The sequence below is a fragment of the Pleurodeles waltl genome, chromosome 6 (assembly GCF_031143425.1).
Source record: "Pleurodeles waltl isolate 20211129_DDA chromosome 6, aPleWal1.hap1.20221129, whole genome shotgun sequence".
NCBI lineage: Eukaryota > Metazoa > Chordata > Amphibia > Caudata > Salamandridae > Pleurodeles > Pleurodeles waltl.
This window is the reverse complement of record NC_090445.1, coordinates 219,714,390-219,740,497: the sequence shown is the minus strand read 5'-3', so window position 1 is coordinate 219,740,497 and position 26,108 is coordinate 219,714,390. Positions and strand designations below refer to the sequence as shown.

At 50.6% G+C, this 26,108-nt stretch overlaps 1 protein-coding gene across 1 annotated transcript in view; it reads right to left on the bottom strand.

The window, feature by feature from the left end:
* The window catches only part of MEIOC (meiosis specific with coiled-coil domain), a 519,392-nt gene that overhangs the window by 73,773 nt on the left and 419,511 nt on the right, over positions 1–26,108 (bottom strand). The window lies entirely within an intron of this gene.

Sequence of the window (26,108 nt, the reverse complement as noted above, 5' to 3'; positions counted from 1 at the left end):
TAGAAAACCCTAGTTTGTGCAGAGTATCTATTACATATTGCGTGTGATTTTGACATTGTTGTTGATTGTTGGCTTTTATTAGCCAATCGTCTAGATACGGGAATACGTGCATGTGATTTCTCCTTATATGAGCGCTACCACGGCTAGGCATTTTGTAAACTCTAGGGGCCGTTGTTATTCCGAATGGCAACACTTTGAATTGGTAATGTTTGCCTTGTATTACAAACCTGAGGTATTTCCTGTGAGATGGATGGATGGGTATGTGAAAATATGCATCCTTTAGATCCAGATGTATTCCCCTTGTTTTATTAAAGGGACTACATCCTGTAGTGTTACCATGTGGAAATGATCTGATTTGATGAAGAGATTCAGGGGGTCATTCTGACCTCGGCGGTAAAAGGTGCTTACCGCCGGTCAGAAGACCGCCATAACACCGCCGCGGTAAACCGCCACGGTCATTCTGACCCACAATTGGCAAACCGCCAAAAACCCGACATCAACAAAAGTCCGCCACACCAAAGGTCAGCGGGAAACTGGCGATGACCAAACCTCCACCATCACGCCAACAGAAATACGCCCATACCATTCCGACCCACAAATCCCCGCAGCGGTCTTTCAACCGCGGTATTCCATTGGCGGTACACACCGCAGCGCTGAAAATACACACACCTTTACAAAACACATCCACATTGGATAATTCAAAATACACACACCTGAGACACATACACACACCACTCCCACACACCCAATTAAATATAAAACACACACCCACAAACCCCTACGACCACAATTGCGACTGAAGGACAGAGAGAGACAGCACAGAATAGAGTACACCATCACACAGAGGCAAATCACAATATCACCTACACAATATCCACGCACAAAACACCACACACCACCACACTCACCACACTCTACAACACATACACCACCCCTCACCTCATCCACACCACCCCATGGCACCCCAAAGACATCCCAGGTTCATTGACGCAGAACTCAGGGTCATGGTGGAGGAAATAGTTCGGGTAGAGCCCCAGCTCTTCGGGACACAGGTGCAGCACACCACCATTGCCAGGAAGATGGAGCTATGGCAAAGAATAGTGGACAGGGTCAACGCTGTGGGACAGCATCCACAAAATCGGGACGACATCAGGAAGCGGTGGAACGAACTACGGGGGAAGGTGCGTTCCATTGTACAAGGCACAACATTGCGGTGCAGAAGACTGCCGGCGGACCCCCACCTACTCCCCCAGAATTCACAGCATGGGAGGAGGAAGTCTTGCACATCCTGCATCCTGAGGGCCTCGCAGGAGTAGGCGGAGGAATGGACTCTGGTAAGTCAAATCTTCACTACTTCATTCCCCCCACCCCACCTGCATGCCAAATCATACCCCCACCCTCACCCCCACCCCCATCACACCAACTCCTTGCTAATGGCTCACCATCACAACCCACCCATCCCAAAACCTAGCCCTGCATGCGTCCCCAAAGCATGGACACCCATCACCAAAGCATGCCCACTGCACACACCCATCACCCCCACAAGCCACTGTCACAAAAGCCCCCACAAGGGAATGCCAGCACTGGGGGACACGGCCACCCACCCATTACACGAAATGGCACACACAGAAGCAATAACCATACTGTTATACCCCTGCAGGACCCGAACACCACCACACCGCCACAGAGGGTCCAGAGATGTCCATCCCACCCCCAGAAGAGGCCCCCAGTGATGACAGCAGCTCTGTCTCCCTGGACCCAGATGACCAGCCCGGCCCATCGGGGACCTCGAGGACAGTCGGTTCCCCACAGACAGCCACAGGCTACAGCAGACCTAACCCCCTCTGGGAACACCAGCACAGCTCCCACCCAGCGGGCCCATGCCTCTGTCTCCAGGACACGTCAATCAGCGGTGTGTCCACCACTACAGGGCACCCAGGTTGACCCACCACCCCAACAACAACAGGGACCTGGGGGCAGTGGTAGTGGGCACACGGTCCAGGGGACAGAGGCCCAGGGAAACAGGGGAACTGGGAGGGCTGCTGTGCGACAGGGGGGGGACAGGCCCAGGGAACCGACTCTCCAAGAGGCCCTCTCCTCCATCATGGGAGCATACCACCGCTCCCAGGAGACGATGGCTACGGTACTGGCCAGGTTCCAGGAGATCCAGGTACTGCAGGAGGAACAGTACATGGGGTTCAGAGAGGAACTGCAAAACATTAGTTCCGCAATGGGGACCATCGTCGTGGCCCTTAACCAGATAGTCACCACATTGCGGGACCATGTGGCACCACAAAGGGCCCCTGTCACTAGCATGGACCAGGAACAGCCTACCACCTCCGCCGGCGCTAGTGGACAGGAGGCCCCCACACAACGACAGGCCACCAGAACCCCACCTCCTGCAGAAGAAGAACCACCCCGCAAGCGGTCCCTGAGATCTCACAAGAAGACAGAGTAGGATGCCAAGACCCCCGCCAGCAAAGGATACCCCCTGATGTCATCCCACTGTCCCGCATTGTCACCCTGTCCAAACTTAAACTGCTCCTGCTCCATCCTTCCACAGGCATATGGACAATGCACCTGTGAGACTGAAAACTGGACTCTGCCATGGACATTACTCCACCATCACCCATCACCGTTTTACAATCATGTTCCTAAATTTAGCACTTTATAAAATCACTTATTGCACTTAAAAAATCTGGAGTCTGCTTGTATTTTGAACAAATGTATTAGACATAATGGTGCCAAAATGTTCAGTTACATTGTGATGACAACATACCACTGTCACATAGCTGTAGTCCATGGGCAAACAAAGCAGAGGTCACGCAGTGGGGCCCACAGCTCTGAAAACGGAAGGGAAAGTCACAACTCAGTTAACAGGAACTGGGGGTAAACTCAGACAGTAGAGAGGCAGGAGACTTTAAGTAAATGTAAAATGGCGTGGTTGATTCGTACCTGTGTGCTACTGAAAATACTGTTGTATCACTGTGTCCCTGTTGTCTGTGTCGTCCCCGTCGTCTTCCTCCTCTTCACTCTCCACAGGCTCCACAGCTGCTACAACACCACCATCTGGACCATCCTCCTGCAGGAAAGGCACCTGGCGTCGCAAAGCCAGGTTGTGAAGCATACAGCAGGCCACGATGATATGGCACACCTTTTTTGGTGAGTACATTAGGGATCCACCTGTCATATGCAGGCACTTAAACCTGGCCTTCAGGAGGCCGAAGGTTCTTTCTATAATCCTCCTAGTTCGCCCATGGGCCTCATTGTAGCGTTCCTCTGCCCTTGTCCTGGGATTTCTCACTGGGGTAAGTAGCCACGACAGGTTGGGTAACCAGAGTCACCTATTAGCCACACACGGTGTCTCTGTAGCTGTTCCATCACATAAGGGATGCTGCTATTTCGCATGATGTACGCGTCATGCACTGACCCAGGGAACTTGGCATTTACATGGGAGATGTACTGGTCAGCCAAACAGACCACCTGGACATTCATCGAATGATAACTTTTTCTGTTCCTGTACACCTGCTCACTGTCACTGGGGGGAAACAAAGCCACATGAGTCCCATCAATGGCACCAGTGATGTTGGGGATATGGCCAAGGGCATAGAAATCACCCTTCACTGTAGCCAAATCGCCCACCTCAGGGAAAACAATGTAGCTCTGCATGTATTTCATCAGGGCAGACAACACTCTGGACAAACCCTTAGAAAACATAGGCTGAGACATCCCTGATGATATGGCCACTGTTGTTTGGAATGATCCACTTGACAAATAATGGAGTACTGACAGAACCTGCACCAGAGGGGGAATCCCTGTGGGTTGGCGAATGGGGGACATCAGGTCTGGCTCCAGCTGGGCACACAGTTCCTGTATAGTGGCTCGGTCAAGTCTGTATGTCAGTATGACATGTCTTTCTTCCATTGTCGACAGGTCCACCAGCGGTCTGTACACGGGAACATTCCTCCATCTCCTCGCAAGTCCCAGCGGACGGTGCCTAGGAAGGACAACATGGAGCACAGAGTCAAGCAACCCACAGGTACGTAACCACAGCTTGCACAGTACACGATTCGCTATGCATTGAATGGCTTGTATGATTGGCAATGCAAGGCCTAGGCCTGTGTGACGCAGTAGAAATTAAGCCATGTGGGCCCTTGAAATGGCGGCTGCCTGACCTGTGAAGTGTGACAATGGGATGTGAGGTCAATGCGCTGGCGTGGCACACCGTGGCGGTAGGCGGTCGAAGACCGCGGCGCAAAGCAGCATTGGTTAACATTGAACCCTATGGGTCTCATGAGCCAATGACGATGTGCGCCGGCGGTCGCGGTACGCACCGCCGCGGGCGTGACCGCCATTTTCTATCTGCTTAATCACTCAAGACCTGATCATCCACAGGAGAGGACCTATACTGCAAGTGCTGCTGTGACCTCGGTCTGGAAGAGACAATGGCTGCTGCGACTGGGGAAATGGCCCCTGCCTTCACATCTGAGGAATTGGAGAAACTTGTTGATGGGGTCCTCCCCCAGCATGCGCTACTCTACGGTCCTCCAGACCAACAGGTAAGTACACAGGGAGCACGTTGTATGGGCTATGCCTGTGTTGAGTGGGGTGGATGTAAGATGGTGGGGAGGGGAGCGAATGAGGAATGCAACGCACGACAGATGAGAGCATGTGCCACATGGCAAGGTTGGGGATGGGGGGCCACTCACATCGACCATGCAGAAAAGTGATGATATTTCTTTTCCCACCCTGTACATGTCACACAGGTCAGCGCCCATCAGAAGATCGACATTTGGCGTGCCATCGCCAAGGACGTCCGGGCCCTGGGAGTCCACAACAGACGGGGCACCCACTGCCGCAAGAGGTGGGAGGACATCCGCCGCGGGAGCAGAAAGACCGCCGAGGCTCTGCTGGGGATGGCCTCCCAACCTAGGAGGGGTGCCACACGGCAATTGACCCCCCTGATGTCCCGGATCCTGGCGGTGGCCTACCCCGATTTGGATGGGCGCGTGAGGACATCACAGCAGACACAAGGGGGTGAGTATCAGCACATTCTGCTATATTAGCGCACAGTGGAGGTGTCTGGGTGGGGGAGGAGGGCTGTGGCTATCTCTAGGCCAGGGCGGTTTCTGTAGGCTAGGCACCTCCGTAAGGCATGGCCCTGTGCCCCCGCCCCCCACCTCTGTAGGGTGCTAAGTACAGCTATCCATGGCCCGGGCTCACCTATGTGTGCATTTGTCATCCATAGACTTGTAGGCCAAGTCACAATAATTGAGTAGTGTACCCCGAGTGTGCGGCGTAGTGCAGGGGGCTTCTGTGTCTGTCCTCTCCGCCAACGGTGACGCCAATGCATGCACTCAACATGTCTTTCTTTCTTCTCCCCCCCTTTTTTTTGGTTTTCCTGTTCATGTGTGCATTAGCATCATCGGGCGGAGGAGAAGTGGCATCGGCGCACGAGGGAGCTGCATCTCACATGGCCCCGGAGGGCCATGCAACCGACTCCGAGTACACCAGTGAGACGGAGGGCGAGGGGAGCTCCACAACGGGGACCCGTGGAGACGTCAGCGACACCGACACGTCCTCGGAAGGGAGCTCCCTTGTGGTGGCGGCAACATCCGTGCCCACCGCAACAACAGGTACAGCCGCCACCCAGCGCACCAGCTCCGCCCTCCCAGCAGCCCCTCAGCGTTCGCCCCGTGCCCGCTCGGCCAGGAAGCCGGGCATCTCCTTCGCCCCAGGCACCTCAGGCCCTGCCCCAGTTACCCCTGCTGCCCTCAGTGCGGAGATCATTGACCTCCTCCAGACGCTCATTGTTGGGCAGTCTACCCTTTTGAATGCCATCCAGGGGGTAGAAAGGGAGGTGCATCGGAGCAATAAATACCTGGAGGGCATTCATTCGGGTCAGGCTGCCCATCAGCGATCGTTCAACGCTCTGGCCTCAGCACTGACGGCAGCCATTGTCCCTGTCTCCAGCCTCCCTCCTCCAACTCCCTCCACCCAGTCCCACTCCCCTGTTCCTCTGCCTATCCCAGACACACCTACAGACCGGCCTGCACACACATCAACACCCAAGGGCAGCTCATCCAGACATAAGCACCACAGATCACACAAGCATTCACCCAAGCAACATCCACATGCAGACATGCCAACAGCCACTGCCTCCTCTGTGTCCCCCTCCTCCTCGTCTCCCTCCTCCCTCCCTGTGACGTCTCCACTCACACCTGCATGCACACCACCATCAGCCAGTACGTCCATCACCAGCACACCCACCAGAACACCCCGCACACGTGCAGTCACCACCCCCACTGCCATTTACACGTCCCCTGTGTCCTCTCCCAGTGTGTCTGTCACCCCCTCTTCCAAACCACACAAACGCAGGCAGCCACCCACCCAACAGCCATCCACCTCACGACGACTTGTCCGCCCTGCTGCCCTTGCCCTCCTTCGCCGAATCTCTGGGGCCCTTGCCTCCCTTTGTGGATGTGTCAGGTGACGGTGCAAGGGTAGTGTCCTTGGGGGCAGCCGTCTCAGGCCTGTCGCGCCGGCCCTTCCCTTTTTTGGTTCTTTTCCCAGGGGGTGGGCTGGCTGTCCCCTTGCTGCTGGCCGATGTTCCTGCCCTAGGAGCTGGTGGACTCCAATAGCCCTGAACTATGGTCCTAGTAGGTGCAGGGCTTGTGGTGGCTGAGGTGCTGTTTGGACTCTTACGAGATGGAGGGGGTGGGTCAGGTGATGCAAAGAGGTTAATTTTGGAGAGGAAAAACTTTTTCGGAGCAATGGGAAGGGTAGGTGCAGTGGGTATGGGAGTGGAGGAAGAGGATGTGGTTGTAGGAGAGTCAAGTGTGCTGTCTTTGGGTGCAGGTGCGGCAGCAGGCGAGCTTCCCAGGAGGGCCCCACCAGCCCCATTTCGGGTGTGACGGAGGACACCCACGGGCCCAGGACTCCAGCACAGGAGGGCCCCGCAAGCGAAAGGTCGGATGGCGACTGAGCGGGAATTATTGGCCAGATCTGGTTCCCTAGGAACACAAGACAAGCACCGCTGAACAGGGCCCCGCCGTGAGAAGCACCGCTGAACAGGGCCCCGCCGTGACAAGCACCGCTGAACAGGGCCCTTCCTGTCAAGCACCGCTGAACAGGGCACGGCCGTGAGAAGCACCGCTCAACAGGGCCCCGCCGTGAGAAGCACCGCTGAACAGGGCCCCGCCGTGACAAGCACCGCTGAACAGGGCCCCGCCGTGACAAGCACCGCTGAACAGGGCCCGCCGTGAGAAGCACCGCTGAACAGGGCCCCGCCGTGACAAGCACCGCTGAACAGGGCCCGCCGTGACAAGCACCGCTGAACAGGGCCCTTCCTGTCAAGCACCGCTCCCGCTGGGCCCTTCATCTCAAGCACCGCTCCGCTGGGCCCTTCCTGTCAAGCACCGCTCCGCTGGGCACCGCCGTCTCTGAACTGCTCCGCTGGGCCCTTCCTGTCAAGCACCGCTCCGCTGGGCACTGCTGTCTCTGAACTGCTCCGCTGGGCCCTTCATCTCAAGCACCGCTCCGCTGGGCCCTTCCTGTCAAGCACCGCTCCGCTGGGCCCTTCCTGTCAAGCACCGCTCCGCTGGGCACCGTCGTCTCTGAACTGCTCCGCTGGGCCCTTCCTGTCAAGCACCGCTCCGCTGGGCACCGCCGTCTCTGAACTGCTCCGCTTGGCCCTTCATCTCATGCACTGCTCCGCTGGGCCCTTCATCTCAAGCACCGCTCCGCTGGGCACCGCCGTCTCTGAACTGCTCCGCTGGGCCCTTCATCTCAAGCACGGCTCCGCTGGGCCCTTCCTGTCAAGCACCGCTCCGCTGGGCACCGCCGTCTCTGAACTGCTCCGCTGGGCCCTTCATCTCAAGCACCGCTGGCCCATTGGCAGGGCCGGATCTGTGTCGGGCAGGGCTTCACAAAGCACTCTGGCCAACATGCCTCCTCCATAACCAGTGGAGTCTGTAATCCACCTGATGGACTGTGGCTTTGCACTCCCCAGGATGGTACAGTGGGCAATCCACCCACTGTAGAGACTTGAGAGACTGTGGCTTTGCACTCCCCAGGATGGTACAGTGGGCATGGAGGCCCCTCGTGGATCTGACGTCGTGGACTCATGTGGCTGAGGTGCCCCCCCTTCCCTTCCCCCTGAGGTGCCTGTGGTTTTATTATCTGATGCCCCAGCAGTGTTCTCTCCAATGGAGGGAGCTGTTGTGTAATAAACACAGGGTTCGATGGGGGCGGTTTATATTTTTTCTCGACCCTTGGCGTGATTGCTCTCCCTTTCAATGGTTCTCGTGTGTGGGCTTTGCCCATGTGTTTATGCACATTGGCCCACGAACAATGGAAGGTAGCCAATATGTGCCGGACTTTTGGGCTATGTATATATTGTTCATGTTGTAATATATTTTATTTATATATTTCATATTTCACTTAACTTCAAATATGCTATAATATACTTCAATTTTAATGATCATTTTATTTTGTCTTTGCATTATTCCGGGGGGTGTCACTCTGACTTGTTGCTCTGCATTGGTGTGTAGGGATTTGGGGGGGTGGGTGTGTCGCGTATGTGTGTGCCCGTAACCTTTTCTCCTCCTCCCTCCCATGTGTCGTAGGTGCAGTACTCACCGTTGTCGTCTGCGCCGGCGTTCGTGCTCCTGGTAGAGGAGCAGGTAGACAATAGCTGGTAGGATGTTTAATTCGGGTTCCATGCTGTCCAGATTCCTCGTGGAGTGTATAGAGGTGAGCGTTTTCCCGTTCGTAGTCTGTTTCCGCCGTGTTTTTATCGGCGGGGCTCCCGGCCCGGAAAAGGTGGCGGATTGGTGGGTCGTGATAGTGTGGGCGGTACATTGTCTGCCGCCTGTCTGTTGGCGGTGACCGCCGCGCTGTTTGTTTGTCCCGCCGTGGCGGTCGGAGTGTTAAAGTGGCGGGCTGTGTTGGCGGTTCCTGCCAGGGTCAGAATTCCATTTTGTTTACCTCTGTTGGCGGGTTGGCCGCCGCTTTAACACCGACCCCCAGGGTTGGAATGGCCCCCTCAGTGTTCTGAGATCTAAAATAGGCCTTAACGTTTTGTCTTTCTTTGGAATGAGGAAATACAGGGAGTAAACCCCTGTTCCTCTTTGGTGATGAGGTACCAGTTCTATGGCTTATTTTGCTAGTAGTGCTTGGACTTCTATTTGTAATAGGTCTAAGTGTTGTATTGACATTCTGTGCGTTCTTGGGGGAACATCTGGAGGGAATCTTGTGCACTCTATGCAGTAACCATGTTGGATAATTGATAGAACCCACATGTCTGTGGTAATATGTGTCCAATTGTGGTGGTATTTTGTTAATCTCCCCCCCACTGGTGATGTGTGTTGGGGAAGTGTGACATTGAAGTCACTGCTTGCTACCAGGGGTCTGCTTGGTAGGCTAGAATTTCCCTCTTCCTCTTGGGAACTGTCCTCTGTAGGAACCACGAAACCCCCCTCTCTGGCACTGAGATCGGTAAGTGGGGTTTGTTTGGGAGGTAGATGGTTCTGATGGTTGACGTCTAAACCCTCCCCTAAATTGTGGTTTCCTAAATGTTCCCCTGTATTGAGAGGAGTAGAGCGCGCCTATGGCTTTGGCCGTGTCCTTCTTCATTTTTTCTATTGCGGTATCCACTTCTGGGCCGAATAGTTGCTGTTGATTAAACGGCATATTCAATACCGCTTGCTGTATCTCTGGTTTAAACCCAGAACTTCGCAGCCATGCATGCCTCCTAATTGTTACTGCTGTTTTTACAGTTCGTGCCGCTGTATCAGCAGAGTCTATTGCAGAGTGGATCTGGTTATTTGATATGGCCTGTCCCTCTTCAGCCACTTGTTGGGCACGTTTTTGATGCTCTTTAGGGAGGTGCTGGATAATGTCTTGCATCTCGTCCCAATGTGCTCGGTCGTATCGGACAAGGAGGGCTTGTGAGTTGGCGATTCGCCACTGATTGACTGCCTGCGATGCCACTCTTTTCCCAGCTGCGCCGAATTTACGACTTTCCTTATCAGGGGGTGGCGCATCCCCTGATGACTGCGATTTAGCCCGTTTTCTTGCAGCCCCCACAACCACTGAGTCCGGAGGGAGCTGTTGTGTAATAAACACAGGGTTCGATGGGGGCGGTTTATATTTTTTCTCGACCCTTGGCGTGATTGCTCTCCCTTTCAATGGTTCTTGGAAAACCTGTTGTGCATGTTTAAGCATGCCTTGTAACATTGGCAGGCTTTGATACGATGCATGCGTGGATGCCAGAGTGTTAAACAGGAAGTCGTCTTCCACTGGTTCTGAGTGCATTGTTACATTGTGAAATGTTGCTGCTCTAGCCAGTACCTGCGTGTAGGACGTACTGTCCTCTGGTGGCGAAGGTTTTGTCGGATAACACTCTGGACTATTGTCCGAAACTGGTGGGTCGTATAGATCCCAGGGATCCGCATCATCTTGAGTCATCCCAGTATGTGTGGGTGACTGTGCCATTGGTGTACCCACTGGTGACAACTGTGGAGCCCGAAGTGGGGACGTTTGTGTGAGAACTGTGGTGGTGGTGATCTTTGTCTAACCACTTTGGCCTTTGGTTGCATCTCAGTCTCGTGAAAAGTCAGTTTTCTTTTGGACTTGAGTGGAGGGATAGTTTGTATCTTCCCTGTATGTTTCTGGATTTCTAACCTTTGCTGAGTTTGATCATACTCTTCTAGATCCAGTTCCTGCTCAAATCTGTGCTTTTCTTTGAGCTGTAGAGAGAGCCCCTGCTCTTCCGTGTAGGATGCCTTTTTCGTCTCCGAAGCCGTTTTTTCCGGTATCGAAACCCCGATGGAGATTGTTGGTTTTGGCTCGGAGTGGCTTTTTCGAGATTTACTCGATTCGATTATTCGGTGCCGGTTTCTCGACCGGAGTCGGAAGTCTTCGGCACTGATTTGGCCTTTTTCGGTGCCGATGTTACTTGGTCACCGTCTTTTCTGTGGGATGAGCCATGGCCTTCCGGCAGTGGCCCCTGAGGCCTTTTGTTTCTTGACCTGACCTTGGGTGTGGGACAGGGCGGGTGTACTCACTTTTTGTGCCGCCGTTGGTGGTCGATCCCCGTCGGATTCATCCGAGTCTGAACCTTGGATGGATATCCGCATCTCTTCTTCCTCGGCGTTGAGATGCTGCGACTGTTTCGACGCCATCTGTAACCGTCTTGCACGTCGATCTCTTAAGGTCTTCTTGGATTGAAACGCTCTGCAGGCCTCGCAAGTATCCTCTCTGTGTTTGAGGGATAAACACAGGTTACAGACCCGATGCTGGTCTGTGTAAGGATACTTTGCGTGGCACTTCGGACAGAAACGGAAAGGGGTCCGGTCCATTAGTTCTTTGTCGACGGGTGTGGTCGGGCCGTCCAGGCCTCGATTAAGTGCGGAAGCCCCGAAGGGCCGCCGAAGCGGTCTTGTTGTCGGTGCCGATGTGATGATACTAAACCGGTCCCGAACGCAAACAATACTGACGAATTTCGATGATTTTCTAAGTTTCCCCGATTCGAATTACGGAGCGAAGAGGAACACGTCCGAACCCGATGGCAGAAAGAAAACAATCTAAGATGGAGTCGACGGCCATGTGCAATGGAGCCGAAAGGGAGGAGCCACTCGGTCCCGTGACTCGAAAAGACTTCTTCGAAGAAAAACAACTTGTAACACTCCGAGCCCAACACTAGATGGCAGGATAATGCACAGCATGTGTATCTGCAGCTACACATGCCATTGAATATATATACGTATATATAAATATATATATCTCCCCGTGATCCCTTGTTGGACCCCTCAGCACTCATTCAGTGGTGGTGCGATTCCTCAGCGGCAGGATCACGCAGCCAACCTCCTCCAATTCTGTGTATCACAGAAGTTGAGTCGCACTCGTACTCCAGTTTAATCAGCATTCATTATTCTTTCAAAACCATACAATAAAGGAACATATATATGATATTTCTGTATGTTTTTTTAACAACATTAGTATGAAAAAAAAATCTTTATTTTTCTACTTACTATTATAAGGACAGGGACACTATTTTTGGCATGATATTTTTGATTCAGATATTGTGTCAGTGATCCACATTTTCCATGACTGGAATATTGTGGAAAGTTTATGCCAACCTCATCAGTTGAGAGGAAGTCACTATTCCTGGATTGCATCACTACGCATAAAAGTAACTGTTCCTGCTTTTTTGGATATATATATATATATTTTTTTTTTTACACCTCGCTGCAATGATGTTTTTAGATGAACAACATATGTAGAATCTCTTTCATTTAAAGGCATATGCACCTCATGTAGAAGGTCGCTTACCCATGCAGTCTTGTGGAAGATTTAGGTGTCAATACTGCACTAGCTCAGGAGTTATGCTGCCAAATTCACGGAGTAGAGATTGGGAACCACCATCTGGTCTCCATATTTCGTCAATAGATCCAATCTCCAGTTTGAGATGTGGTTGGATGGACCGGTAAAGGAGGTCCGTGAACCACCACTTACATGGCCACGCCGGAGCTATGAGTATCATCTTGGCTCTCGACTGGAATAGTTTGATGAGGACTGCTGTAATTAGGGGAATTGTCGGAAAAGCGTAGCGTAGACCAGATGATCCATAGGGTATTCCCCAGAGTCCCTGGTTGGAAGTACCTAAATCCGAATATTTGGCATTTGGAGTTTTCTGCAGTTGCGAATAAGTCGATGTCTGGAGTTTCCCACTGTTGGAATACATTGTGAACGACCTTGTCATTTAGAACCCGTTTGTGGTTTTCCTGAAGTAGTCTGCTCAGACAATCGGCTTGGATGTTTTGTACTCCTGGAAGGTGTGTGGCAGTTATTGACAAGTTCCTGGCCAGAAGCCATCTCCGGATTGTCTGGGCTTCGTGTGACAAGGGCATGGACCTCGTTCCTCCCTGCTTGTTGAGGTAGTACATGGTTGTTCTATTGTCCGTCTGTACAAGTAGGGAGTTGGAGATGAATGACGGCTGGAATGCCTTCAGTGGCAGAAGAACTGCATGCATTTCCATGAGGTTGACATGATATGTAGATTCCCTCTGGGACCACTCACCCAGAATTTGTAGGTGGGCTCCCTATCCAAGAAGGGAAGCATCTGTGACAGTGGTTTGAGGCGGAATATCCTGATAAAATGGTGTTCCCCGTAGAATGATGGTTGGAGAGCACCACCATTTCAGTGACCGTTTCACATGTTGGTACAGCTGAATCCTGCCTTCCCAGTTCCCTGTCAATTGCACTCATTGGCTGCGGAGGCACTCCTGTAACGGTCCCATATGAAGACAGGCATTTGGTGTGAGGAATATGCAGGACGCCATCGAGCAGAGGAGAGAGGCTATCTTTCCCATAGTTGGATGAGATATTCTCATGAGAGCTTGAGTCTTCCGAGGGATTGATATGTGTCTCTTCTGAAGGATACACGTTTGCTCTGAGGGTATCGATATATGCTCCCATATAGTAAACTATTTGCACTGGGGCGGAGATTGATTTTTCATGGTTTATTTGATGGAGAAGCTGCCCTGGTGTGTTGTGGGTATCCAAGGTACTTACATCTTATACCAGGTCCAGGTACCCCCTCTTAGTGACGTGTAGGCAGTGTCTAGAGGCGAGGCTCTCTAGAGGTAGCTGTGGATGAGCAGCCAAGGCTTATCTAGGAGACATGGAAAGCTCATGCAATACCACTGTAGTCATACAGCACTTACACACATGAAAGTAAACACTCATTTGTATAAAAATAAAGGTACTTTATTTTTGGAACAGATCACCACAATATTAGAAGGGCAACCCTGCAATAGGAGGTAAGCAATACACTAAATATATACACACACTAGTAATTAGAAATAGGCATAGAAAAGGGTAGAAAACAGTAATAACCAATAGCAACCCTAGGGGGAGCACAAACCATACACTAAAAAAATGGAATGCGAACACAGGAGCCCAAACTAGGTAAGTAGAATGTGTAGAGGGGAGCTGAGAGTAATAGAAAACCACAGAGGTAAGTAACACAGTACCCTCCAGCAACCAGGAAAGCAGGAGTAAATCACTGGATTTTCCCCAAAACCACCCAAAAGGAGGAAGAGGAGGAAAGGAAGAAAAAGAAGACACACAGACAAGGCTGCAAGAAAACCAGTGGTGAATTCCTGAAGAAAGAAGACCTTTGGAGAGAGGGGACCAAGTCCAAGAGTCACAGTGGAGACCAGGAGGAGTAGCAGCTACTGCCCACCCAGCTGTAGTTGCAGGAGGTGGTCGACAGTGAGAATGAACAGGTCAGCACTGAAGCCCTGGAGCCGGAGAAGAGTTCCTGATGGATGCAGATGATGTCCCACGCTGGTGTGAAGACTGCAGACCGGTGCCGGTGCAGGACTTCCACCAACAAGCCTTCGCAAAGGCAAACTCGGGGTTAGTAGAAAAGTGGTCTTGCTGTGGACCAGCAAGGCTCAGGAGAACTCAACCCAGGAGGAGGAGTTACAGGGGACCTTCAGCATCGCAGAGAGTCCACAGTAGCAGAGGCAGTAGCCACAGGAGTCCTATAGGAGTCGCAGAAGAGACCTACGCAGCCCTACAAAAGAGGATCCCACGCCGCCTGAGAACCACGCAGGAGGCTGTGCTTTGCAGGAACAAGTGCTTGTGGCTGGAGTTACACGTCTTCTGAAGATCCCTTGGAGGAGATGCAAACAAGCCGTGGTAGCTGCAATAGACACAGTGCACAAGGGATACTGTCCTGTGTGGGAAGGCAAAGACTGGGGGAGAGTGTTTGCATTGTCAGCACTCCGTCCATCATTCTTTTGTGTTGTTAATGTCGCCCTAAGTGGGAAGGGTATGCCCAGACGTGGGTCCCGTGCTTCCCATGCCACTGGATTCAAGCCAGCCTGGCTGATGAGGGGTGAAACCCCGAAACCGGTCCCAGGATGCTTGTTTCCAGTCCAGGGAAGACCTGGCCTGGCAGTTCGGGCTGGACTGTTCCCATGGGGAACAGGGTCAAGACTGATTTGCATATGGCTGGGTCCAAACTGAAATGACATGGGCAGCAAAAAAACGATGGATTAAACACAGATCTGTGACTGGGGGAGAGTGTTTGCATTGTCAGCACTCCGTCCATCATTCTTTTGTGTTGTTAATGTCGCCCAAAGTGGGAAGGGTATGCCCAGACGTGGGTCCAGTGCTTCCCATGCCACTGGATTCAAGCTAGCCTGGCCGATGAGGGGTGAAACCCCGAAACCGGTCCCAGGATGCTTGTTTCCAGTCCAGGGAAGACCTGGCCTGGCAGTTCGGGCTGGACTGTTCCCATGGGGAACAGGGTCAAGACTGATTTGCATATGGCTGGGTCCAAACTGGAATGGCATGGGCAGCAAAAAAACGATGGATTAAACCCAGATCTGTGACTGGGGGAGAGTGTTTGCATTGTCAGCACTCCGTCCATCATTCTTTTGTGTTGTTAAAGACTTACCTTCACCAATGTTAGACAGCTGGCCGAGAGGACAACTCCGGAGATGAGGGGAGATCCACGCAGCTGGTTGTCGCTTGCTGTAGGTGCCTGCATTTGCAGGGGAGTGACTCCACTCCAAGGGAGATTCCTCCTCCTTCTTGTGCAGGCTGAATAGTTGCTGTCTTCTGAGGATGCACAGCCAGGGAAATGTTGCAAAGCTGGCAGGAAACGTGGAAACAGGGTTGCAGAACAGTCTTCTTCATTGACTGCAGCGCTGTCAGTTCCTGGAGGGTGCAGTTGTGGTTCCAGTGGCCAGAAGTTGAGGTGGAGGTTGCAGAGGAGTCCTGCTGAAATCTTGAAAGCCGAATCCGAGGACCCACCCAAGAGAAAAACCCTAAATAGTCCTGAAAGGGGGATTGGTCACCTAACCAGGTGATCACCTAACAGGAGGGGGCTCTGGTGTCACCTGTCTGGACTGGCCATTCAGATGCTCCCAGAGTTCCCTGTCAACCTTGGAAACAAGATGGCAGAACCCAGGGACCCTCTGGAGGAGCTCTGAGCACCGCCCCTGGGGTTGTGATAGACAGGGGGAGTGGTCACTCTCCTTTCCATTGTCCAGTTTTGTGCCAGAGCAGGGAGTGGAGGTTCCTGAACTGGTGTGGAGTGGTTTATGCATGAGGGGCACCAAATGTGCCCTTCAGAGCATACCAGAGGCTTGGGTAGGCTACCCGTTCCAAGCCAGTCACTCCCATTTCCAAAGGGAGAGGGTGTTACCTCCCTCTCTCAAAAGAAAATCCTTTGTTCTGCCTTCCTGGGGTTGATCAGGTCAAGCAGCAGGAAGGCAGAAACCTGTCTGAGGGGTGGCAGCAGCTTGGGCTGCCCGGAAAACCCTGTAAGATCGGTGGTAGCAATGCTGGGGGTCCTGTAAGGAGCCCCCAGAGTACATGGAATCATACTTCCAATACTTGCAACTGTGTTGGGGAATGAATCCGACATGTTTGATACCAAACATGCCTAGGTTCGGAGTTACCATTATGTAGCTGGACATAGGTAGTGACCTATGCCCAGTACATGGGTAAAATGGCATCCCCGCACCCACAAAGTCCAAGAAAATGGATCTGGAGTTTGTGGGGGCACCTCTGCTAGTGCAGGGGTGCCCTCACACACACAGGTACCTGCACCCTGCCCTCTGGGCTGAGAAGGCCTACCATAAGGGTGACTTACAGAGACCTGGTGCTGTGACCAAGTGATGAAAGGGTGCATGCACCCTTTCATGCAGGCTGCAATGGCAGGCCTGCAGAACACTTTGCATGGGCTCCCCATGGGTGGCATAATACATGCTGCAGCCCATAGGGATCCCCTGGTACCCCAATGCCCCAAGTACCTAGGTACCATATACTAGGGACTTACATGGGGGCATCAGTTTGCTAAATGTGACGTGAAAAAGGTTCCAGCAACCATGTTTAAAAGAAGAGAGCATAATTGCTGGGGTCCTGGTTAGCAGGATCCCAGTGAAGACAGTCAAACACACTGATAAACAGGCAAAAAGTGGGGGTAACCATGCTAGAAAGAGGCTACTTTCCTACAATCGCAAGTCCAATTGTAATGGAGTTGTGCTTCTTCTAACATGGATGCTTTGTCTAGCCAATCGTCCAGGTAGGGGTAGACAAATACTTTGTGCTTTCGTAGGTGGTCCGCCACTACTGCCGTGAATTTGGAAAAAGTTCTGGGTGCTGACTTTAGACCAAATGGAAGCACTTGGTACTGATAGTGATTGTACCCCACTACGAACCTCAATAATTTTCAATGTTTCCTGACCACTGGAATATAAAAATATGCATCGTGAAGGTCAATGGCGCAAAGCCAGTCTCCTTCGTGTAGTTGAGGGTAGATCTGGTGTAAAGCCAGCATCCGGAATTTTTCTCGACAGATCCATTTGTTGGTCAATTTGAGGTCAAGAATGGGCCTGAATGTGTTCTTCTCTTTCTTCTTGATTAGAAAATATCTGGAATAAATCCCGGTTCCTCGATGATTGCTGCTTCTGTAATAAAACATCAACCTCTGCTTGTAATTGAGGAATGTGGAAACTGGAAGGTTCTGGTGGTATGGATGGCGGGGGAGCGGAAAATCTGAGACAGTATTGTAGGAAGTTGGCTCTGTACTATTTCAAAGTAAGAAATAGCATGCACAGAGTCCAAGGGTTCCCCTTAGAGGTAAGATAGTGGCAAAAAGAGATAATTCTAATGCTCTATTATGTGGTAGTGTGGTCGAGCGGTAGGCTTATCAGAGGGTAGTGTTAAGCATTTGTTGTACACACACAGGCAATAAATGAGGAACACACACTCAAAGACAATTCCAGGCCAATAGGTTTTTTTTTAAAGAAAAATATCTTTTCTTAGTTTATTTTAAGAACCACAGGCTCAAGATTTACAAGTAATACTTCAAATGAAAGGTATTTCACTCAGGTATCTTAGGAACTTTGAATCAACACAATATAATGTACAGTTTTGGCAAAAATGGCAATAAGCTATTTTAAAATTGGACACAGTGCAAAATTCAACAGTTCCTGGGGGAGGTAAGTATTTCTTAGTTTTTCAGGTAAGTAAAGCACTTACAGGGTTCAAAGTTGGGTCCAAGGTAGCCCACCGTTGGGGGATCAGGGCAACCCCACAGTTACCACACCAGCAGCTCAGGGCCGGTCAGGTGCAGAGGTCAAAGTGGTGCCCAAAACGCATAGGCTTCAATGGAGAAGGGGGTACCCTGGTTCCGGTCTGCCAGCAGGTAAGTACCCGCGACTTCGGAGGGCAGACCAGGGGGGTTTTGTAGGGCACTGGGTGGGGGGCCGACACAAGTCAGCACAAAAAGTACACCCTCAGCGGCACAGGGGCGGCCGGGTGCAGAGTGCAAACAGGTGTCGGATTTGCAATAGGTTGCAATGGGAGACCCAGGGGTCTCTTCAGCGATGCAGGCAGGCAAGGGGGGGCTCCTCAGGGTAGCCACCACCTGGGCATGGGAGAGGGCCACCTGGGGGTCGCTTCTGCACTGGAGGTCGGATCCTTCAGGTCCTGGGGGCTGCAGGTGCAGTGTCTTTACCAGGCGTCGAGTTCTTTGAAGCAGGCAGTCGCGGTCAGGGGAGCCTCTGGATTCCCTCTGCAGGAGTCGCTGGGGGGCCCCAGAGAGGTCAACTCTGGCTACTCACAGGATCGCAGTCGCCGGGGAGTCCTCCCTGCAGTGTTGGTTCTCCGCAGGTCGAGCAGGGGGCGTCGGGTGCAGAGTGGAAAGTCTCACGCTACCGGCGGGAAACGTGTGGTCTTTAAAAGTTGCTTCTTTGTGGAACAGGGCCGCTGTCCTCAAGAGGCTTCAGAGGTCGCTGGACCCTGCAGGACACGTCGCTGTTGCAGTTTTTCTTGAAGTGGGGAGACAGGCCGGTACGGCTGGGGCCAAAGCAGTTGGTGTCTCCGTCTTCTCTGCAGGGCTTCAGATCAGCAGTCCTTCTTCGTCTTCAGGTTGCAGGAATCTAGTTTCCTAGGTTCTGGGGAGCCCCTAAATACTGAATTTAGGGGTGTGTTTAGGTCTGGGAGGGCAGTAGCCAATGGCTACTGTCATTGAGGGTGGCTACACCCTCTTAGTGCCTCCTCCCTGAAGGGAGGGGGGCACATCCCTATCCCTATTGGGGGAATCCTCCAAAACCAAAATGGAGGATTTCTAAAGGCAGGGGTCACCTCAGCTCAGGACACCTTAGGGGTTGTCCTGACTGGTGGGTGACTCCTCCTTGTTTTTCTCATTATCTCCCCTCGACTTGCAGCCAAAAGTGGGGGCTGGGTCCAGGGGGCGGGCATCTCCATTAGCTGGAGTGCCCTGGGGCATTGTAACACGAAGCCTGAGCCTTTGAGGCTCACTGCTAGGTGTTACAGTTCCTGCAGGGAGGAGGTGTGAAGCACCTCCACCCAGAGCAGGCTTTTGTTTCTGTCCTCAGAGAGCACAAAGGCCCTCACCACATAGGGTCAGAAACTCGTCTCTCAGCAGCAGGCTGGCACAGACCAGTCAGTCCTGCACTGAACAACTGGGTAAAATACAGGGGGCATCTCTAAGATGCCCTCTGTGTGCATGTTTTAATAAATCCAACACTGGAATCAGTGTGGGTTTATTATTCTGAGAAGTTTGATACCAAACTTCCCAGTATTCAGTGTAGCCATTATGGAGCTGTGGTGTTCGTTTTTGACAAACTCCCAAACCATATCCTTAATATGGCCACAACTGTACTTACAATCTCTAAGAATAGACTTAGACACTGTAGGGGCATATTGCTCATGCAGCTATGCCCTCACCTGTGGTATTTTTCACCTTGCCTTAGGGCTGTAAGGCCTGCTAGAGGTATGACTTACCTATGCCACAGGCAGTATTTTGTGTGCATGGCATCCTGAGGGGGATGCCATGTCGACTTTGCCATTGCAGATTGTGTGTGTTGGTGGGGAGAAAAAGGCAGTGTGCATGTGTTAGGTGAGGGGTCCCTTAGGGTGGCACAACATATGCTGCAGCCCTTCGGGACCTCTCCTGGTCACAGGGCCCTGGGTACCACTGGTACCTTTTACAAGGGACTTATCAGTGTGCCAGGGGTGTGCCAATTGTGGAAACAATGGTACATTTTAGGTGAAAGAACACTGGTGCTGGGGCCTGGTTAGCAGGGTCCCAGCAAACTTCTCAGTCAAACCAGCATCAGTATCAGGCAAAAAGTGGGGGGGGGGGGTAACTGCAACAGGGAGCCATTTCCTTACAAGTATCCACTGCGAACAATATTCAGAACCCATGCGTCCTGCGTAATGTTTTGCCACTCTGCCAGGTAATGACGAATGCTTCCCCCTACCGGAGTGGGTAACGGAAGAGGGAAAATAGATGATTCAGGGTTTTGCTCCTGATGGTTGTTTGCCTCCCTGAAGAGGTCGTTGACTTGATCTTCCTCTAGCCTGCTTTCTTTCATAAAGCTGGTAGGACCTCTGATATTGGTGGGGCTGAGCACTAGTCTGCTGGCAACCTTGGTACGAGCGAGAGGCTTGAACCCTCTCTGACAGAAAGCGGCGTGGAAAGGCCTGAAAGGTCTCCTTGAATCTTTAGGTTTTTCTAAACAAACCAACTGCTTTTAATGTCTCTAAATCAGCTTTCATTTTCGCCATTTCGGCATCTGTATAAGATCCAAAAAGGGTGGTGCCAGAGAAAGGTAAATTGAGAATCCTCTGCTGAGATTCTGCTTTCGTAGAAGTAATGTGGAGCCATGAATGTCTTCGTAGGGAAACTTTGTGGCAATACTAATGTGCTGCTAATAGAGAGGAGTCTGCTGTTGCACTAATGATTTGATACCATTAGGCCTTCATTTAGAATTCCTTGAAAGTCCTCTATTTTCTCTCTGGGAGATGTTCGATGAATTGTTGTAAATACTCCCATAGGGCACTATCATAACGGTCTAACAAGGCTGTGGTGCTTGCTGCCTTCATTGATGCTGCAACCATTTTACAAACTTTTCTTCCCACAAAGTCCAGCTTACGGCTTTCTATCAGATGGCATTGTAGAAGTGGGTGATATGGCCACTGAATCTGGTGTCGGGTCAGATCACAGGAAGGTAAGATCTTGTTCGGGTGGGCTATATTTTTTCTGAAGCCTGGAAGGCGCAGCTTTGATGGATGACTGAGTCAAGAACAGTTCCATTGCAGGTTCCAATAGACCTGGAACTTGAGTTAATAGCAGACGTGAGGCTGACCTCTGTTGCAAAGTTGCAAAGATGATAGATGCCATCGGTGTTGGTGCAGATAGAGGAATATTTAACTTGTTTGCACCTCTAACTAGAACTTCCTGGAATGTTGACACTTCATCTACTGGAGGGATACCTGGTGCAGGAGAATCATAGAGAGTTGGAAAATATCTCTGTGTACCAGATAAGGAAGTCTCTGCGGTGTGTCTAGACCGAGATACGGTATAACGGCATCGATGATGTGATCGACTTGGAACTGTGGATGTGTGACGAGCCCTTTGACGATGTCTAGAGTGATGTCTAGAATGATGTTTTGATGGAGAACGGGATCTGGTTCTCAGAGAGGCTGCCGTGGTGGTTCTGTTGTTGGTAATGGGTTGGCTGTGGAGGAGGAGTAGCAGGTATTGGCGCAGGAACCCATTGCGCCTCTTGATGGAGAATAGATAAGGGAGTAGTCGGAGTCTGACAAGCTATACGTTCGTCTCTGCTTTCTGTGCACTTCTTGAGGTGAGGAGTCTGAAATTGTGATGGACTCTGATCTTCCTCTCCACCTCGACATCGACCTACTTCTTGATGTCGTACAATGTCGAAGTCTCACCGTCGAAGTGTGGTTTGCTGACGAGATTTTGACGGCGACTGACTGTGATGAGTCCACATTGATAAGGACATTATGGCGACTGGTGAGAGTGTCTAGACATCAAAGGGCTCCTCAGCGTTGATAATCTTCGGTGTGATGACGATGTCGCAGTTGGTCTCCTTCACTCCGACGCAGATATGCGCCGTCTCTTTGACATTGACCCATGTAGAGACGGATGAACAAGTTGGAACTGCACCTCTTCTCGGCGTCTACTTTCTCAACGTCAACAGGGAGCTATGGCATTTTTCAGGCCTTTTTTGCCTCAAGCGCCCTACAGAGGCTGAGGACAGAGCCCTGGTAGAGGAATGAGCCTCTCCTCGCCCTGAGGTCCCACCTGTAGATTGGGTCTTCCATTATCTCCTCTCCTCCATACCTTGAAGGCAAATCTTCTCCCTATCATGTAGGGTGTGCCTGAAAAAGGTTTTACAAATCTTGCAGGTGTCAGTAATGTGAGTATCTGGAAGACATAGAATACACACTCTGCGGATACGTTTTGGCCTTTTTCCTCCCACATTCTGGACACTTATCAAAAAGAGATGACAATTTTTGCTAATAAAAAATACACATTTCTGTCAGGAAATGGCAGAAAATGTTGGGGGGAGTACAAAAATGTCAAGTGAAAGAGTTGTCACAAATTCAGATGAATTTTTCTCAGAAAAAAACAAAGAATTGATCAAGCTGAATGATCCAGGATCCTGTCAGCAGGAGCCGGAAAAAAGAACTGAAGCAACCGCCACCAGCTGTGAATGATGGGATACTGATAGATAGTCTCTGAGTTCTTAAAAGCTCTTTTTTAGCCACTCTGTCCTCCTCTCTTTTATCTCTATCATGTAAAAGGGGTTTATGTAGGGGTTTCATTCGGTTAACAAATTATTCTCAAATTACAATGTGCTGGCTTTTGTCTTTATTTTAAAATGGAAAGTTCTGCCAGCGTAGCCTATGTTCATAGGCTGCGTTATCTGTAGGCTTCTTAAGTGACTCTGCAGGACTTCCTGACGAAAAGTGAAAACTTCCACTTAGGAAGGTATTTTGAAGAAGTGCTCCACAGTCCCCACATGTGGGCGGGACTATTTAGGGCCATATTTATAGTTTTTGATGCAAAACTGCGCTAACGCAGTTTTGCGTCAAAAAAATTAGCGCCGGCTAACGCCATTCTGAAGCACCATGCGGGCACCGTATTTAATCAATGACGTTAGCCGGCGTTAGCCACCGGCGCTGCCTGGTGTGCGTGGAAAAAAACGACGTACACCAGGCAGCGCCGGCGTAGGGGGGTATGGAGCTTGGGCGTAAAAAAATGGGGCAAGTCAGGCTGAGGCAAATTTTTCGCCTCAACCCGATTTGCGCCATTTTTTTCGACTCCCAAACCCCATAGAAATGACTCCTGTCTTAGCAAAGACAGGAGTCATGCCCCCTTGCCCAATGGCCATGCCCAGGGGACTTCTGTCCCCTGGGCATGGTCATTGGGCATAGTGGCATGTAGGGGGGCACAAATCAGGCCCCCCTATGCCACAAAAAAAACAAAAAAATACCTACCTGAACTTACCATAATGTCCCTGGGATGGGTCCCTCCAGCCTTGGGTGTCCTCCTGGGGTGGGCAAGGGTGACAGGGGGTGTCCCTGGGGGCATGGGAGGGCACCTCTGGGCCCCTTCAGAGCCCACAGGTCCCTTAACGCCTGCCTTTTCCAGGCGCTAAAAAACGGCGCAAAAGCGGCCGTACGTCATTTTTTTTGACCCGCCCACTCCCGGGCGTGAATTTTGCCCGGGAGTGTAAATACGGTGCATATGCCTCGGAGTAAATTTTTTAGACGGGAACGCCTACCTTGCATATCATTAACGCAAAGTAGGTGTCCACGCTAAAAAATGACGCAAACTCCATGGACTTTGGCGCTAGACGCGGCTAACGCCAAAGTATAAATATGGAGTAAGTTTTGCGTCGGAATTGCGTAAAAAAAAACGACGCAATTCCGGCGCAAACAGAGTATAAATATGCCCCTTAGTGCTTATGACTATACATTGAAATCCCCTACGAGAGAACACCACTTTCTCAGGGTAGGGTACTCTTGTACCCACACTTTAGCATCAGTCTGTGTTGAGCTGATTAATCTCTTCCTATAACTGAGTAACTGATATAATTAACAAAGGTTGATTTTTTTTAATTCCTTATGGTTATTTCTTTTGAGGAAAAATAAGCATTTCCATGTCAGTTACTGGGTCAATAGATAATCTCAGTTAAATCTAGGGAAAAATAAACTCCATCTAGTGTCTCACATTTGAACACTTCACTGTTTTGAGGAAACCAACATTTTTTACCTAGTAGTTCCCAAACATGAACTGTATATTTTCTTCCTACTAGTGATAGAGATTGGGAGTAAACCCACACAGAATTCAAGGCATCTGTCTCTGAATGACAGGATGGCCTCAAAGGTGAATGTCAATGCATCTGTTTCCAAAATAAACTGTTGATTCATATTAGGATAACTAAGAAGTGGGACAGTTGTGTAAGAGTTATTCAGAAGAAACAATCTACTTACTCCAGTTCTTGAACATTAGTATTTTTTGTATACGTTTAAATACTTGAATCATACCCCATCATCAGGCTGGGAATTACAGGTAAGGAATGGTTTCTTACCTGTAACTCCAGTTCTCTCGTAGGGGTATTTCCATGATAGTCATAAGCACTGAATAGTTCTGCGCGCCTGCGGGGACCCCGGAGCACTGATGTGAAGTATATTCTTAAGTGCAAATATCAGCCCTTTGAAAAAGGTCTGTCAAAAAACCACTTAAGAATAACACTGTGCAGTCTATGTGAACAGCTACACAGGCCAAACTGTTGAAAAGAAAACAGCTGTAATGTACATTCACGTTCAAATACCTATTTATTCTAGAAATGTAATAAAAAATACATTCTCATACTTTATTTACACCTCTCATGAGAATAAAACAATGCAGGGCAGTGTAGCCCATAGGCTGCCATTATACAGAATGTAAATAGAGCTGTGCCTTTAAGAAAGTAAAGTCTTCCTGTATCCCATCATGCACAGCAAAAGGCAGTTGCCTCAGTTCTTTTTGAAGGCTTGTAACCTGACATGAAGGAACAAAACATTCGTTGGAGTACCAACATCAATACTATTATGGCAACCTTTTCTATGTCAACTCCACCGGGGAGGAGGGAGGGTTGCTTATGACAATCATGGAAATACCCCTACGAGAGAACTGGAGTTACAGGTAAGAAACCATTCCTTCTCTCGTAGGGGATTTCCATGTATAGTCATAAGCACTGAATAGACTAGCAAGCCCATCCCCATAACCGCGGTGGAGTAGAGAGAATAATACTGACAAAAAACATGAGTCATGCAAATAAATTCTTAAGCAAGGCCTGTCCAACCTGCGCATCTGCCCTAGCGTCTGCATCAAGGCAGTAATGCTGTGTAAAGGTATGGACCGATTTCCAAGTGCCTGCCTTGCATATCTCTGCCAAAGGGATATTTCTCATTAAGGCCGCAGTAGCTGTCTTCCCTCTAGTAGAATGGGCTTTTGGCCTACCACCAAGAGATTTGTTCGCTAACTGATAACATAACAGTATACATGAAACAATCCACCTGGATAATGATTGCTTAGACGTGCCCAACCCTGTTCTAACTGGGCCATAGTTAACAAAGAGCTGCTGTGATTTACGTAAGCATTTTGTCCTGTCCAAGTAAAATTTCAAAACCCTCTTTACATCCAGAGAATGCAGAGTTCTCTCGGCAGGGGTAGTTGGATTTTGAAAGAAAGTTGGTAATGAAATGGTTTGGTTCACATGAAAGTCAGAATACTTTCGCAGAATGAAAGACCGTGTAGGGTTCTTGAGCGCAAAGGGCCTGGATTTCGCTGACCCTACGCGCTGATGTGATTGCAACCAGAAAGGCAGTTTTCCACGTGAGATGTTTAAGTGATGCTTTATGTATTGGCTCGAACAGAGGTAGCATCAGACGAGACAGGACAACATTCAGTTCCCATGGAGGAGATGGCCTCCTAATGGGAGGGAAGACCTTTTTTAAGCCCTCCAGGAAGTCCTTGATAATTGGGATCCTAAAAAAGGAGGGCTGAGAGGGGCTCTTTCTATAGGCCGTTAGAGCCGCCAAGTGCACTTTTATTGATGTCAATTGTAAACCCGATTTTGCCAAACTTAGCAAGTATGGCAGGATAGTTTCCTCTCCACAGGATACCGGGTCAACGTTGTTGTCCAAACACCACACACAGAATCTTTTCCACTTGCATGCATAAGCCGATC